The sequence below is a fragment of the Dama dama genome, chromosome 20 (genome assembly GCF_033118175.1).
Source record: "Dama dama isolate Ldn47 chromosome 20, ASM3311817v1, whole genome shotgun sequence".
Classification (NCBI taxonomy): Eukaryota; Metazoa; Chordata; class Mammalia; order Artiodactyla; family Cervidae; genus Dama; species Dama dama.
Window position 1 is genome coordinate 100185885 of NC_083700.1, and position 16113 is coordinate 100201997.

The 16113-nt window shown below is 39.3% G+C and overlaps 1 pseudogene; it reads right to left on the bottom strand.

Moving 5' to 3' along the window:
* Positions 1-3009: 3009 nt before the first annotated feature.
* LOC133040352 (peroxiredoxin-1-like) lies at positions 3010-3929 on the bottom strand (annotated as a pseudogene).
* Positions 3930-16113: the final 12184 nt, after the last annotated feature.

Consider the following 16113-nt stretch of genomic DNA (forward strand, 5'->3'; position numbering starts at 1 on the left):
CCAGATAAACATGGTAAGGACTGACTGCTTTTTGCATTTAGTGTCCCAGGTCAGGCTTGGAAAGTGCCTGTTGCAAGCCAATCATGGGCCCGTGATGTAGCCTGAAGCACTTCCCTGACAGCTTTTCAAGTCTGACTGTGGAAAAACAAGAAACCAAGGCAGTAAGGTCCCTTCATTTCATCGTGAAGGCACTAATTCTACAAGTTCTCGGTCTCGAGTTAGAAAGACCTGGGCTCAAGTAGTAGCTCCACCCATGTACTAGTTCTGTGTCCCTGGGAAAGTTGTCTTTTTTGTGTGTGTTTGATAGCGCTGTGCTGCCATGGGGAATTTATTCATTCCCTAACCAGGAATCGAACCCATGCCCCCTGCTGTGTAAGCACTGAGTCTTAACCACTGGACCACCAGGAAGTCCTGGGCTTTCAGTTCTTAACATATAAAGGGGGGACCTTCTTCACTTGTCAATGTGAGGGTTCAAGGAAATGATGCATGTAGAGCACCTGTCACCAATACCTGTTGTTATTATTACTAAACTAAAAGAGACCAATCATCCCTGGGAGGTGTGGGTCACCGTCTGCACTTGCTATTGTCTGAAATTCCTTGTTGTCCAGTCGCTAGGTCATGTCCAACTCTTTGAGACCCCCTGGACTGCAGCACTCCAGGCCTCCCTGTCCTTCACTATCTCCCAGAGTTTGCTCAAACTCATGTCCACTGAGTCGGTGATACCATCCAACCATCTCGTCCTCTGTCTCCCCCTTCTTCTGCCCTCAGTCTTTCTCAGCATCAGGGTCTTTTCCAGTGAGTTGGCTCTTTGCATCAGGTGGCCAAAATATTGGAGCTTCAGCTTCAGCATCAGTCCTTCCAGTGAATACTCAGGGTTGATTTCCTTTAGGATTGACTGGTTTGATCTCTTTGCTGTCCAAGGGACTCTCAAGAGTCTTCTCCAGCACCGTAGTTTGAAAGCATCAGCTCTTCAGTGCTCAGCCTTCTTTATGGTCCAACTCTCACATCTGTACATGACTACTGAAAAAACCATAGCTTTGACTATACAGACCTTTGTCGGCAAAGTGATGTCTCTGCTTTTTAATACACTGTCTAGGTTTGTCATAGCTTTCCTTTCAAGGAGCAAGTGTCCCTTAATTTCATGTCTGCCATCAAGAAATTCCCTGGGCAGGAAACAAATCTTTCATGTTACCCCTAAGGTTGAAGTTCAAATGCAAACCCTCAAGGAAGAGAGAATCTCTCTCTTACATTCTCTTCAAGATTTCAAATCCTTTCCAAAAAGTCATAAGGCTGGGTCCCTGCAGGTCTTGGAAGATGGCAAAATGGAGCTTGGAGTGGGTTGGACAGTCAAAGCAAGGTTGTGAAACTGAAGATGGACTCAAGATTTGAACACATTTCCAGTTCTGTTTATCTCATGGCAAACAGCACACTGGTGTAGGGCTCTATTGTTAGTTTTCGCTTTAAAATTGTGATGCATGCGTATAACCACAAGCATAGGGACTTCCCTGGTAGTCCAGTGGTTAAGAGTCCGCCTTGCAATGCCGGGGACACAGGTTCTGTTCCTGGTCAGGGAATTAAGACCCCAACCGCAGCTGAGCGACTAAGCCTACACACCACAACTACAGAGTCCGTGCACCACAACTAAAACCCGAGGCAGCCAAGTAAATAAATATTTTTACAAAAATTATGCATAGTCTGATACAATTTAGGGAGAAGATGCTTAGAGAAAAGGCAAGAATGTAGATATTAAGCAGTGGTTATTTCTAAGAGTGGGAGAGGAGAACAAAGATGATCTTTACCGTTTTCTCTGTGTGTTTTCTAAATTATCTGCCTTGAACGTGTGTAACTGTGATAATCAGGAAATAAATCTATTAAAAGAAGCAGTAGGAGGATGACCAGAAAGGAAAGGAGAAAAAGGAGAAGAAATAGAGTTCAGTTTGGGCCAAGTAACACACAGTCCAGGAGGCACCTCTCTCATTCTTGCGATTGGTAATTTGTGTCCCTTTTTTCTTGATCAGTCTGACTAGAGGTTCATCAATTTTATTGAACTCAGTGAATCGTCTTTTGGTTTCATTGATTTTCTCTAATGTTTTTCTGTTTCTTATTTTATTAGTTTTTGCTCAGATCTTTATTAATTCCTTTCTTCTGCTTACTTCGGATTTAATTTGTTCTTCTTTCCTTGTTGCTTAGGTCAATGATCTGTGATCTTCTTTCCTAATATTGTCACTTAGTACAATACAGATGACTGTATTACTCATCTTTTCTAATATAGTCATTAGTCATTTAGTCACAAATTTCTCCTCAGGAATTGCTTTAGCGACATCCAACAAATCTTGATATGCAATGATTTTCATTTTCTTTTTTTTTTTTTTTTTTTGGTTTTCATTTTTGTTACAGTCAAAATACATTCTACACTTCTGATTAAGTTCAGGCATCCATGGACCCAGTATACATGGAAGAACTAGGTGAAGAAAGGGTAACAGTGAAGCACTAGGTCTCTGAGCCTGAGTCACCACTTACCAACCAATTGTTTAAGCTGAACTTCTAAGCCTCAGTCTCTGTCTTTGTGAAATTGTGAATAAAGACAGTACTCATTTCAAGAAGTAAAAAAAAAAAAAGTTCTAATTTCCTTTTAATTTCTTCTTTGAATTAAATGTGTTATCTAGTTTCCAAATATTTGAAATTTTTTGAGATAACCTTCTGCTAATAGCTTCTTTTTTCCCTTTAGCTCAAGTTTAACAGAAACTACAAAAGATTAAAAGTGCCTGCTACTATATACCCTACTACTGTACACATCAGTTGGCCTGCCCCATAACACAGCTCAGGTCATTCTGTACAGAGGAAGAGAGATCTGCTTCCCCAACGCCTGCAGGAAAGGCCTGTCCTATCCCATACCACATCTAGAATGAGTGCAAGGCCTTGTTTTTAAGCATGGCAGTAGGACAAAGGAGGTTTTGTTCTCAAGGCCCTCTACTGCAGCCTGGCCCTAAAATGGCCCAGAGCTCAGTTCTACTTAGAGAAATATTCTTTGCTCTTCTGGACATCAGACTTGATGGTATCACTGCCAAACTTCCAGCCAGCTGGGCACACCTTCCCATGTGTGTCAATAAATGGAAAGGCCTGAACTAGTCTCAGTGTCTCATCCACAGAGTGGCCAACAGGAAGGTCGTTGGTGGTGGTCTTTCAAAGGATACCTTTATTGTCAATAGTAAAAAGGGTCTGAATGAGATGCCTTCATCAGCCTTTAAGACCCCATAGTCCTGAGCAATGGTGCCCTGGGGGTCTGATATCAAGGGAATGTTCACGGGCCCCAGTCCTCCTTGTTTCTTGGGTGTGTTAATCCACGCCAGGTGACAAGAAGTGAAAACCCACAGAAACATCCATCACTTGGCAGTGGAGTTTCTTTTTTTTTTTAACTTATTTATTTTAGGCTGCACTGGGTCTTCATTGCTTCTCAACGGCTTTTGCTAGTTGCAGTAAGAAGGGGTTGTTCTCTGTTGTGGTCCTCAGGCTTCTCATTGCAGAGGCTTCTCTTGTTGAGGAGCACAGGCTCAAGGGTGCACAGGCTTCGGTAGTTGTGGCATGCGAGCTCAGTAGTCGTAGCACATGAACTTAGTTTCCCCGCAGCACGTGGAATCTTCCCAGACCAGGGATCGAACCCCTATCCCCTTCTTTGGCAGGCAGATTCTTAACCACTGCACCACCAAGAAAGACCATCAATTGAGTTTCTTCAATTCTTCTGCCCGATCACTGAAAGCAATGATTTCCATGGGGTACACAAAGGTGAAGTCAAGAGGGTAAAAGAAGAACATAGCATATTTTTCTCTATAGTCAGATAGGCTGATATCTTTGCACTGATCATCTGGCATAACAACTATTGCTTTGAACTGAGGGGCACGGAGCCCATTTTCGGCATTTCCTGAAGACATATTGCTATCAGCAGTTCTCAGGCAGGAACCACGGAGACCAGTCAGGAAGAAGACATGCCTCTGTTATTGATTTCTAGTTTAATGCTATTGGGGCCAGAAAACATACTTCGTATGACTTCAACCCTTTGAAATTTATTTGCTTATTTTATGGGCTAGCATATGGTCTATTTTGGTAAATGTTTCACGTGTATTTTGCTGTCATTGGGTAGAATGTGACTCACGTGACATGAGACCTTAGCATTTTTATTGAAGGTGTGAATTTTATTCCTCAAAAATCTCATATGAGAAGAGCAGAGAGTAAGCTACTTGACAACATTCCCAAACATCTAAGTTTAAATAAAACCAAGAGATAAAAGAAAGGCTTATGTCCCTAGTGAATTGAGGACTAGAGCCAGATGCTTGCTTTTCGTCTTGGCTTGGGCTCTCTATCTGTGTGACTTTGTAACTTGGAGCAAGTCACTTAAACTCTTAGGCCCTGATTTTTCATCTTTAAATTGGGAGATTCACTTACATTTGCTGATTACACTGTCAATTGGGAAGTAACAAGATGTAAGGAAATGTATTTGGCTTTTGATCCAGTAAGAAATATTCTGGAAATCTACTCTAAGGAAAGAATCTGAAATACAGAAGTTTACATGATGTCAGTAGTATTTGTATAATAGTGAAAAACAGGACCATCTATAAGTACATCAATAAGGAAATGACTAAGTTAATTACAGTTCATCAAGCCTATGCCTCAAATGTAAACTAATGATGTGTTAAAAGCAAAAAAAGGAAGGCCTATAAAATATGAGTAGTCATTAATAATTAAGGTGGTTGGAAATATGGGCAATTTTTTCTCATCTCTATTTCCCAACTTATTAATAAAGTATAATATATTGATGAACAGATGTGTAACATGAAACTACATTTAGCAAAAATGAAATGTATTTAATTAAAGAATTTTGACTAGATGAAGTTTAAAATTCCTTTCCCCAGCTCCATTATGCTATAATCTTGCTTCCTAAAAGGAAAAACAACATATCAAGAATGTCTGACTTTCAGTTCTCCATTAGAAATATCCTAATTTGGAAATTTTGTACTTCAGATTACAAAATTACAGAGTTAAGAGGGGCATTATTCAAGTTCTATTTTTGAGAGAGCCTTCAGTGGGCAGAGTAATGGTAAAGGAAAATCATTTTATTCAATGGAAGTTTCCAAGCCAGATGGGAAGAAGAAATCAAAGAAAGGGACTGGAAACTAAAAGATGGTAGAGGGGAAACAAGGTAGAAGAAAAAGGCTGAAAAAATAAAAGGGTGAACAGATGGTGAGGAAGAGTTTGCCATCATCAGTTGTCTAGATGTTACCTTTGTTGTAAGTCACCTATAGGACACCAGGTCCCAAAATTGCTATATGTAAAAAAGTATTTTCTCATTGCTATATATGTGATTTTAATTTTTTCTTGTATCCATCCTACTTCAAGGAACTAAGAGTCCTCTCTTCTTACTATCTCCCATAGTCTTTAAAAAAAGTTTTATTGGAGTATAGTTGATTTATAATGTTGTGTTATTTTCAGGAATACAGCAAAGTGAATCAGGTATATATATACAGATGTCCACTCTTTAAGATTCTTTTCCCCTATAGGCCATTATAGAATATTGAGTAGAGTTCCCTATGTTATACAATAGGTCCCTATTAGTTGTCTATTTTATATACTATAGTGTGTATATGGGCTTCCTGGTGGCTCAGACAGCCAAGAATCTACCTGCAATGCAGGAGACGCAGGTTTGATCCCTGGGTTGGAAAGATCTCCTGGAGAAGGAAATGGTAACCTACTCCAGTGTTCTTGCCTAGAGACTCCCATGGACAGAGGAGCCTCGCGGGCTATAGTCCATGAGGTCACAAAGAGCTGGACACGACTGAAGTGAATGAGCATGCAGGCACAGTGTGTATGTATCAATTCCAATCTACCTCTCCCCCGTCCTTACTCTCTGATAACTATAAGCTTGTTTTCTACATCTATGACTCTAGTTCTATTTTGTAAATAAATTTATTTGTACCCACCATTTTTTGAAAGATTCCACATGTAAGCAATATCATATAATATTTGTCTTTCTCTTTCTGACTTACTTCACTCAGCATGACAATCTCCAGGTCTGTCCATGTTGCTGCAAATGACGTTATTTCATTCTTTTTCATGACTGAGTAATATTCCAGTGTGTATATGTACCATATCTTTATCCACTTCTCTGTTGATGGATAAAGTTGCTTCCATATCCTAGCTACTGTGAAAACTACAACAGTGAACATTGGGATGTATGTATCTTTTTGAATTATGGTTTTCTTCATGTATATGCCCAGGACTGAAGTGACTTAGCAGTAGTAGCAGTATATCCCCTGGAGGAGGGAATGGCAACCCATTCCAGTATTCTTGCCTGGAGAATTCCATGGACAGAGGAGCCTGGTGGGCTACAGTCCATGGGGTCATAAAGAGTCAAACACGACTGAGCGACTAAGCACAGCACATCAGTATATACTGTTTTCATATCCAGCATTTTTACCAAGAACTACATTATGTAGTTTTCCCATACCATCAAATATTCATTCAATAATTTCAGTATTCCATTATGAATATGCAAGAATTTTTAAATAATATAATAATTTAAAATAATTTTTAAAATAATATTATAAAATATTCAGGTTTTCCCCAGTGCATTTCTATTATAAGCTTCGCTACAAGTGACTGTGGATTAAAGGTCAGGTCATAAGGCCTAGTCCTAGTCTTAGTTTGGTCCCTAATTATGTGACTTTGTAACTTTAAGGAAATCACAAACTCTTAAGCTTTGAGTTTCCCATCTTTAAAATGATAAGACTTTTAATTTGCACTGCCAAATTACCCTCCAGAGAAGTCATATCAATTTACCAAAGTGAATGAAATTGTTTTTCCACAATCCTGCCATCACTGAGTTTTTTTTTTTTTATTCTTTGTCACTTTAATGAATAAGAAAATGGTATCTCATTAAAAATAATGATGTGTCATTTTAATTTGTACTTCTTTGATTATTCCTTTGTCATCTGAACTTTGTCAGTTACCTGTCTTTATACTTTGTCCATTTTTCTATTTGGACATTTGTCTCTTAAATGATTTCTTTAAACAATAAAATTCTTCATATAATATTTTTTTTCTCTTATACAGGTTGGAAATATTTTCCCCCACAGGAAATCATTCATCCTTAAGTTTGAAGCAGTTTAATTTCAAAAACTTCTAAATCAGAAAAAAACATGCAACCAAAGTTCCCTTGATAAGTCCAAGCAGCTTAAGACTCTGCACATATACAGATGTTCAGTCTGAAAGCACACAGCCAGGACCTGGCTAAGAGTAAGGGCTAAGTAAGTGTTAGCTGTCATACTTAACAACAATGACAGTAATACCTAAAGGAGAGTCTTTTGACAAAACCCATTCGGTCTCCTTGTCACCTGTCCCCTTTTGTGTTCCTCATTTCCCCATTTCACTGAGGATCCCGAGAAAGTCACAGAACTGAAAAGAATGAAGAGGGGGAGAGGTAGGAGGACTCACCACCTTTGGCATCGGGGGCCCTTTGTCCCTCACTGGCTGCACTGGAGTCTCTAAGTTGGGAACACCCTCCGCCCGTTCAGGGAGACCAGGCATCAGGCAGAGCAGCAGGAAGGACTCCGGAGGTGGGCCTGGGAAAAGTTTGTCTTTTATTCTAAGGCCTGAAGCTCTCAGCCAGAAGCTCCCTCTGCCACACAGACTCTCTTCCAGCTGTTCCTAAGCACCAACAAGCCACGCCCTGCCTGTCTGCCCCTGATAAAGGAACAGAGCAAAGAGAAGGTTCCCAAAAGCAGGAAAGCCTCCTAGCGCCGCCAGGTAAGGGACCTCTGCCCCTCAGCTCCCTCTCCCATTCAAGCATGCTGATTGCTTTGACACGTCTTGCTCCGATCACACCCATGCTGAAAAGCTTGCTCCTCTTTACTTTCCAAATCAGTCAAATTGAAGACTCGTCTCAGACACCCACCAATTAGCCACCTTCTTTGACTCGCTACTTTTATCTCCAAATGCACTCTGACATATGCTTTCTGACAAACCTGCTGACTGTCCCCCAATGTGTGATAAACACTTTCCCGCCTATCTTGCTCCCAGAACATCCATAATTTTATGTTCATAATATATATAATTGTCTTCTTACCCATGCATTATATACTTTTATGTATTTTTGAACTTTACAAAGATGGAGCATGTTGTACATGAGTTCCTGTGATTTTCCTTTTTCACTCCATATTAGTTTCTGAGTCTAGCAGCACCTATGGTAGCTCACACCATGTCCCCTCAGCCCACTCAATTTCAGGGTAGCTGAGTGAGACTTGCAGGCAAGCTGCCAGCATTCCACCTCACAGGCCATTGCAGTTCTTTACCTCTGGGAGTCTTTACAAACTTGAGAAGGCTGTTCAGCCTGTGCCTAGCTTAGGAGTTCAGTAAAGTTAATGCCCCAGGGGGTCAAGGGGCTTGGCGGGTCAGGGATGGAAGTCAGTGGAAAATGGTCCAGCCCCACATCTCTGGAGGAATAGCTCTAAGCTGTATTCTACACAATTCCTCAAGGAACTCCCAGCAGGAAGGAGGACAATCCCCACCATTATCAGTAACTCAGTAATGCACATATTATTGGTTTGTCTTCCTTTTCTTCTCACTCACCATTTCTGATTCCTGGGATCACCACCGAAATACATTCTTGAACTGCAGAATTTGTCTCACACCCTGATTTTGTGGAGTACAAATTAAGACAGTGAAATCTATCCCTACTGATTGATAGAACTTTAGTATGTTCATCTTACACTGTGGTGTGTGCGGGGGTGTGTGTGTGTGGTCAGTCGTGTCTGACTCTTTGCAACCCCATGAACTGTAACCTGCCAGGCTCTTCTGTTCATGGAATTTTCCAGACAAGAATACTGGAAGAGGTTGCCATTTCCTTCTCCAGGGGATCTTCCCAACCCAGGGATTGAACCCAAGTTTCTTGCGTCTCCTGTATGGCAGGAGGATTCTTTAGCCACTGCATCACCTGGGAAACCCTACTGTGTGGTAGATCATTGTATTTAATATGAGTATACCAACAGTCTGCCCATTTCCTCATTGATAAAACTGAAGGTTATTTCTGGGCTTTTGCTTTTACAAATAGTGCTGCAATGAACATTCTTGACCTATGTTACCCAGTTTATATTTGCAACAATTTCTCTGCGACAGCAGTTCTCAATGTGGATCCATGAAGTTTGAGAATCCCTGAGATCCTTTCATGGGATCCCTGTGCGATCATGTTCACTGAACCATCATTTGTCTTTTTCAAGGTGTTGACATTTTCCATGAACCTGCAAAAGCAATGATGGGCAAAACTGACGGCATCTTAGTACAATCAAGGAAGTGGCACCAAACTGCAATAGAAGTTGCTGATTGTATTGAAGCTCAACCACTGAGCACATATCTTTTAAATATTCAGTGCGTCAAAATGGAAGTAGGCTTAAGCAGTTCTGCTGCGTATCAAGATACAATGACCTTCTCCAGGAAAAGCACATAAATGATGACTTTCGAGCTGAACTAGCTCTTTACTCATAAACTTCGTTCCTACCAAAAAGTATAACCAACAGACAAACTATGATTATTCAGACTTGGGGACTCGGCAGTTGTTCCTCTAAAAGGAACAAAGGGCACCTGTCACTTCAAGGAAAACAACTAACAGTATTTGTTGCCAAAGAGATTTGATATTTTGGTTGGAAATTAGAAGTTTGGAAAACTTCTATTTGCTACTGTGAGCTTAATGATTTCCCACTAAAAGATTTTCCTGATGAGACTGGTAGTGACATTAATGAATCTGAAATGTGTCAACATTTGAAAGATCTGCACAATTCAGTGAACCAGTAAATTCAAATTGACTAATACATGTGTTGACAACCATGCATGAGTAAAAGATCCACCAAAATTCAAAATAATCTAGTGTATTTTACTGTAACAGTATGAAAAGTTCATTGGCATATAATATAGTTGAAAGTTGCTAAAAGAGTAGATCAAACCAGTTAATCCTAAAGGAAATGAACCCTGAATAGTCATTGGAAGGACTGATGCTTGAAGCTGAAGCTCCAATACTTTGGCCACTTGATGCGAAGAGCCAACTCATTGGAAAAGACTCTGATGCTGGGAAAGGTTGAGGGTAGGAGGAGAAGGGGGCGATAGAGGAGGAGATGGTTGGATGGCATCACTGACTCAATGAACATGAGTTTGAGCAAATTCAGGGAAATAGTGAAGGTCAGGGAAGCCTGGAATGCTGCAGTCCTTGGGGTCTCAAAGAGTCAGACGCGACTTAGTGACTGAACAACAAAAGAGTAGATCTTAAATGCTCTCACCACAAAAAAGCAATGGTAATTATGTGATGTGCTGGGGGTGGTAGCTGCCTTTATCATGGTAATCAGATTGCAATCTGTAAGTGTGTCAAATCAACCTATTGTACACCTCAAACTTACACAATGTTATAAACTTACACAATTATATCTCAGTAAAAACAGGCGAAGAAAGATAGGAAAAGTTCACTGGCATAGTTTTAGATTCTATGCTGCAATAACTTTTAAGAAACTACCACTTGTCAAGTTTCTTCTAGCATCAAAGAAAAAAAAATCCACAATTATCTGAGGTGATTGAAATGCTCCTTTTCCAGAGAACCCTCCTATACTGTTGGTGGGAATGTAAATTGGTGTAGCCACTGTGAAAAACAGCCTGGAGTTTCCTTAAAAAGGTAAAAAATAAAGTTGCCATATGATCCAGCAATCCCACTCCTGGGCACATATCCAGAGAAAACTATAATTCAAAAAGATATATGCACCTCAGTATTCAAAGCACATCTATTTACAATAGCCAAGACATGGAAGCAACCTAAATGTTCATCAACAGATGAATGGATAAAGTAGATGAACACACACACACTGGAATACTACTCACCCATTAAAATGAATGACATAATGCCATTTGCAGCAACATGGATGGACCTATAGATTATCATACTAGATGAAGTGAGTCAGAAAGAGAAAGACAAATGCCATATGATATTACTTACATGTAGAATCTAAAATATGACACAAATGAACTTATCTACAAAACAAACAGGATCACAGACATAGAGAACAAAGTTACGGTTAACAAAGGGAAAAGGGGGTAAGGAAGGAATAAATAAGGAGTTTGGAATTAGCAGATACAAAATACTATATATAAAATAGATAAACAGCAAGAACCTACTGTATAACACAGGGGCCTAGAGTCAATATGCTGTAATAAATCATAGTGGAAAAATATAAAAAAATAATAAATATATATTTATATATATAACTGAATCATTCTGCTGTATGCTAGAAACTAATACAACTCTGGAAATCAATGACTTCAATTTTTAAAAAAAAATTTTTTTAAAGAAAAAGAAAAATATCCACATATAAGTGGACCTGGGCAATTCAAACCATCGTTATTCAAGGGTCAACTGTACATGAACTTCCTGATTGAATGCAGTAGCTTGTATGAGGATACAGCTGACCTCTATTAAGTCAGACATACAAAAAGATTTATAGAAACAGAAAACAAGTCCATCTTTCTCACTAATTTTTTTGTTTCAGAAAATAGTTGTTTTTCATAAAACATGTTGTTCATGTTAACATGTAATGTTTTTATTATTTTTGTTTTCAAATGAGGCAATAATTGTAATTTAAGTATCTCCATTTTAATTTCTAATATGGTAAGTTTCAAAAAACATAACCCACAGAAACTGAAGCTCTTGGGAGTTCTCAGTAATTTTTAACACACACACACTACACCCTTCTTGCCATCACTACACCTATCAAAATTGACAATAATCCCTTAATATTATTTGGTGTCCAGTCTATGTTCATATGCTTTCAATGATGTCAAACATGTCTTTTTATAACGTCTTGTTCAAACTTGGATCCAAACAAGGAACATGCATGGTATTTTGTGGTTAAATTTCTTAAGTGTCTTTATTCCATAATGATTCCTCTGCCCTTCTTTCAAAAGCTTTCCTTACACCCTTGATTGTTGATAAATTGTCTTATACAAAGGAACACATTATAGATTTGGCCAATTACATTCCTATGGTAACATTTAATGTATTTCTCTATTTCTCAGATTTCCTAAACTGGAAAGCTGGAAGTTTGATTACATTCAGGTTCACTTCTGAGCTGTGTGAACTGGGTGAGAGTCGTAACCTACTGTATCCCAGTTTCTCTACTAGTAAATTTCTTTTTCTGGCCTCACCACACAGTATGTGGGATCTTAGTTTCCCAGCCAGGGATGGCACCCATGCCCCCAGCAGCGAAGGCTCAGAGCTCTAACCACTGGACTGCCAGGGAATTCTCCTTACTAGTAAAATTTTTTTACATTTCTTTGTGATTTTTTCAGGAAAATCAACTTTTTTCTATTTTATCACAGCCTCATGCACAAGAATAGTAAATAAACCAATCACTTTTTTAAAAGGTTATACTCTATTTATAGTTATTATAAAATATTGGCTATATTCCTTGTGCTGTACAATATATACTGTAGCTTATTTATTTTATAGGATTTCCATCGTGGCACTAACGGTAAAGAACCTGCCTGTCAAAGCAGAAGATTGAAGAGATGAAAGAGATGCGAGTTAGATCCTTGGGCCAGGAAGATCCCCTGGAGAAGGAAATGGCAGCCCACTCCAGTATTCTTGCCTGGAGAATCCCAAGGACAGAGGAGCCTGGTGACCTATACACAGTAGTTTGTATCTTATTGGTAAATTGAGGATAAGAATGGTAACTCCTTCATTGGGTGTAAAGATTTAATTAGTTAAAACATGTAAAATACTTAGAACTGTGCTTTACACCCAACGAAAGTGTTAGCCGCTCAGCTGTGTCCGACTCTTTTCGACACCATTAGTGGTAACCCGCAAGGCTCCTCTGTCTGACGGATTTTCCAGGCAAGAATACTGGAGTGGGTTGCCATTTCCTTCTCTATCGGATCTTCCCGACCCAGGGATCGAACCTGCTTCTCCCTCATTGCTGGCAGATTCTTTACTGTCTGAGCTATCAGGGAAGCCTGTTAGTTGTTCGATCATGTCCAACTCTTTGCAACCACACGGACAGTAGCTTGCCAGATTCCCCTGTCCATGAAATTTTCCCAGGCAAGAATATTGAAGTGGGTTGCCATTTCCTTTAATGGATCCTGACCCAGGGATCGAATCCAGGTCTCCTGCATTGCAGGCATATTCTTTGCTGCCTGACCACCAGGAAGCCCTTACACCCAGTAAATGGCAGCTATTATTATTATCTGAGGAAAGTCTCCAGCTTGAAAGCCAGAGACAAAAATAAACAGAGGCAGTCTAAGAAGTGGGAGAAAATAGCAGAAAACAACAACTAATATCCTCAGAAACATGAAATAAGATCCTGAATCAACAACACAAAAGCAAGAGGCTACCAAAAAGAAAGCCAGGGAACCGGGAAAAACACTGGAAATCAAAATTTTATAGCAAAAAATTAGCAAATTCAACAGAAAAACTAGAGGATAAAGTTCAGAAAAATCTCTTATAGAGTTAGAATAAGCAAAACCAAGAGATAGAAAATAAGAGAAAAAATGATGGAAAAAACAAGGAAATCTAACACAATGAAAATTTCCGAGAATTGAAGACTATATGTTTCCTGATTGAAAAGGGCCGCTGAATACCTACTGCAATGCATGAAAAAGACTTACATTATTATTACTTACCATGATAAAGGTTCAAAAGATCAAGAATGGAAAATACATGTCCTAAAAGCTTCCAAAAACAAGTGAAGAAAGAAAACTTACATAGGAAGTTACAGAAATCAGAATAAATCAGACTTCTCAAGAGTCTGCACGCATGCAAAGTTGCTTCAGTAGTGTCTGACTCTTTGCAAAACCCTATGGACTCTAGCCCACCAGGCCCCTCTGTCCATGGGATTCTCTAGGCAAGAATCCTGGAGTGGGTTGCCATGCCTTCCTCCAGGGGATCTTCCCAACACGGGAATCAAACCTGCATCTCTTACCTCTCCTGCATTGGCAAGTGCGTTCCTTACTGCTAGTGCCACCTGGGAAGCCTTCTCAGAGTCTAGCCACATGAAAAGCTAGACAACAATGGATCATTGCCTTAAAAATTCTGAGGGAAAATGATTTCCAATCTGCGCCATGCCAAACTGTCAATCAAGTGTGAGAGCAAAATAAAGCCATTTTTAGACAAGCAAGATTTCAAAAATTTACCTCCTGTGAAACTGTCCCGGGGAAATTACTGGGGAATGAACTCCTCCAAAATGAGAGAATAAACCACAAATAGGAAGATCCAGGAGACAGGGGATTTGGCAAGAAGAGGAGATGCAAGTCCCCAAATGTGGTTAGGGGAAGTCTCAGGAATACAGTGGGACAGCAAAGCCAAGAGTAAAGCTTGGAATGAGAAGAGGATAAGCCTAAGGAATGTTTTTTCTCCAAGGGAAAAAAACAGTTGAAATACATTAGATTTTTGTGACCAGATTAAAAGACATTTTACAGTCCTGATGGAGAGTTTATGGAATGATTACCAGTAGATGCATAGATAATTACGCAAAGGAAAAAAACAGACAATTTTTGACTCCAGGGTAAAAAAAAAGTTGTTTAATAAAGTGAATGAAATATTAGTACAATATACACTGTAAAAATACTCTACCGTTATATTCATGTAATGGAGAAGGCAATGGCAACCCACTCCAGTACTCCTGCCTGGAAAATCCCATGGACGGAGGAGCCTGGTAGGCTGCAGTCCATGGGGTCGCTAAGAGTCGGACACAACTGAGCAAATTCACTTTCACTTTTCACTTTCACGCATTGGAGAAGGAAATGGCAACCCACTGCAGTGTTCTTGCCTGGAGAATCCCAGGGACGGGGGAGCCTGGTGGGCCACTGTCTATGGGGTCGCACAGAGTCGGACATGACTGAAGTGACTTAGCAGCGGCAGCAGCATATTCATGTAAACACTGACTCAAGCAACCAGGGAATTGGTAGACTGGCCAAGACTGTTGATGGTTGAGAGACAGAGAGAGAGAGAAAGTGTAAATTCATGGATGAAGAACAGAGAGGGGACTTTCACTCCCTCCTGGCTCCAGCCTTCACCTTCCTGATGAAGAATCCCAAACCAGTACCTCCACACCCGTGACTCTCTGGAGCCCTGTGCTTAGTGGACAACTCTAGCTTATTGCCATCTCTAAGTGTAAACTAGCTCGCTCTCTCTCTGTATTTCTGTCTCTCTCTCTGTCTGTCTCTCTTTCTCATACACACACACACACACACACACACCTCTGATTTATCCTCTTCCTCATCCCTTCCCGAGCCAATTCTCACACCTTCACTTTTTATCAGTGGTCCACTGTTTCTCCAACCTTCCAGTTTAGCTTTTCCACTACTTAATACTCTATATATCTAGTCTGTTTCCATTGGCTTTCTAAAGCCTTCCAAAGGTCCCTGCCCTGTCTCAAGCTATAATCTAATCCAGAGTTTATATGAATTTTATAAACTGTACAATGTGATAAAAATGTAAAAGAAAATATAAATCTTGCTGAAGTTTAAATGTTCATTGAAAATAATTTGGAAAATACAGAAAACTACAGAGAAGATAAAATAATTTCCACTCAAAGTAATATGAATATGCAATTTGATGTGTTTCTATCCAGCCTCTTTTTCATGTGTATAATAAACTTTTCTGAAATGATAAAACAAATATTGTGACTATGTTGTACATTTAATATACTAAATTTATATTTAATATACTTAAAACATTTAAAAAATATTCTTCTATGTCACCATAATGGCTGCATAGAATCCTGTTTTAGCTATCCTGTGATTTACTTAATCAATCTCTATTTATAAATATTTTGGTTGCTTTGGTTTTTTACTCTTAGGAATAGCACCTGCTCTGATTATTTAGTTAGGATAACTTAAAAGTGCAGTTGTTGAGTCAAAGGTTGTGCTTATTTTTTTGTTGTGATTTAAAAAACCCACATAACATAAAACTTACCATCTTAAATCTTTTTTAAAAATTTTAAATTGAAGTATAGTTGATATAGAATACTACATGTTACAGGTGAAAAATATAGTGATTCACAATGTTTAAAGGTTATATTCCATTTATAATTTCTA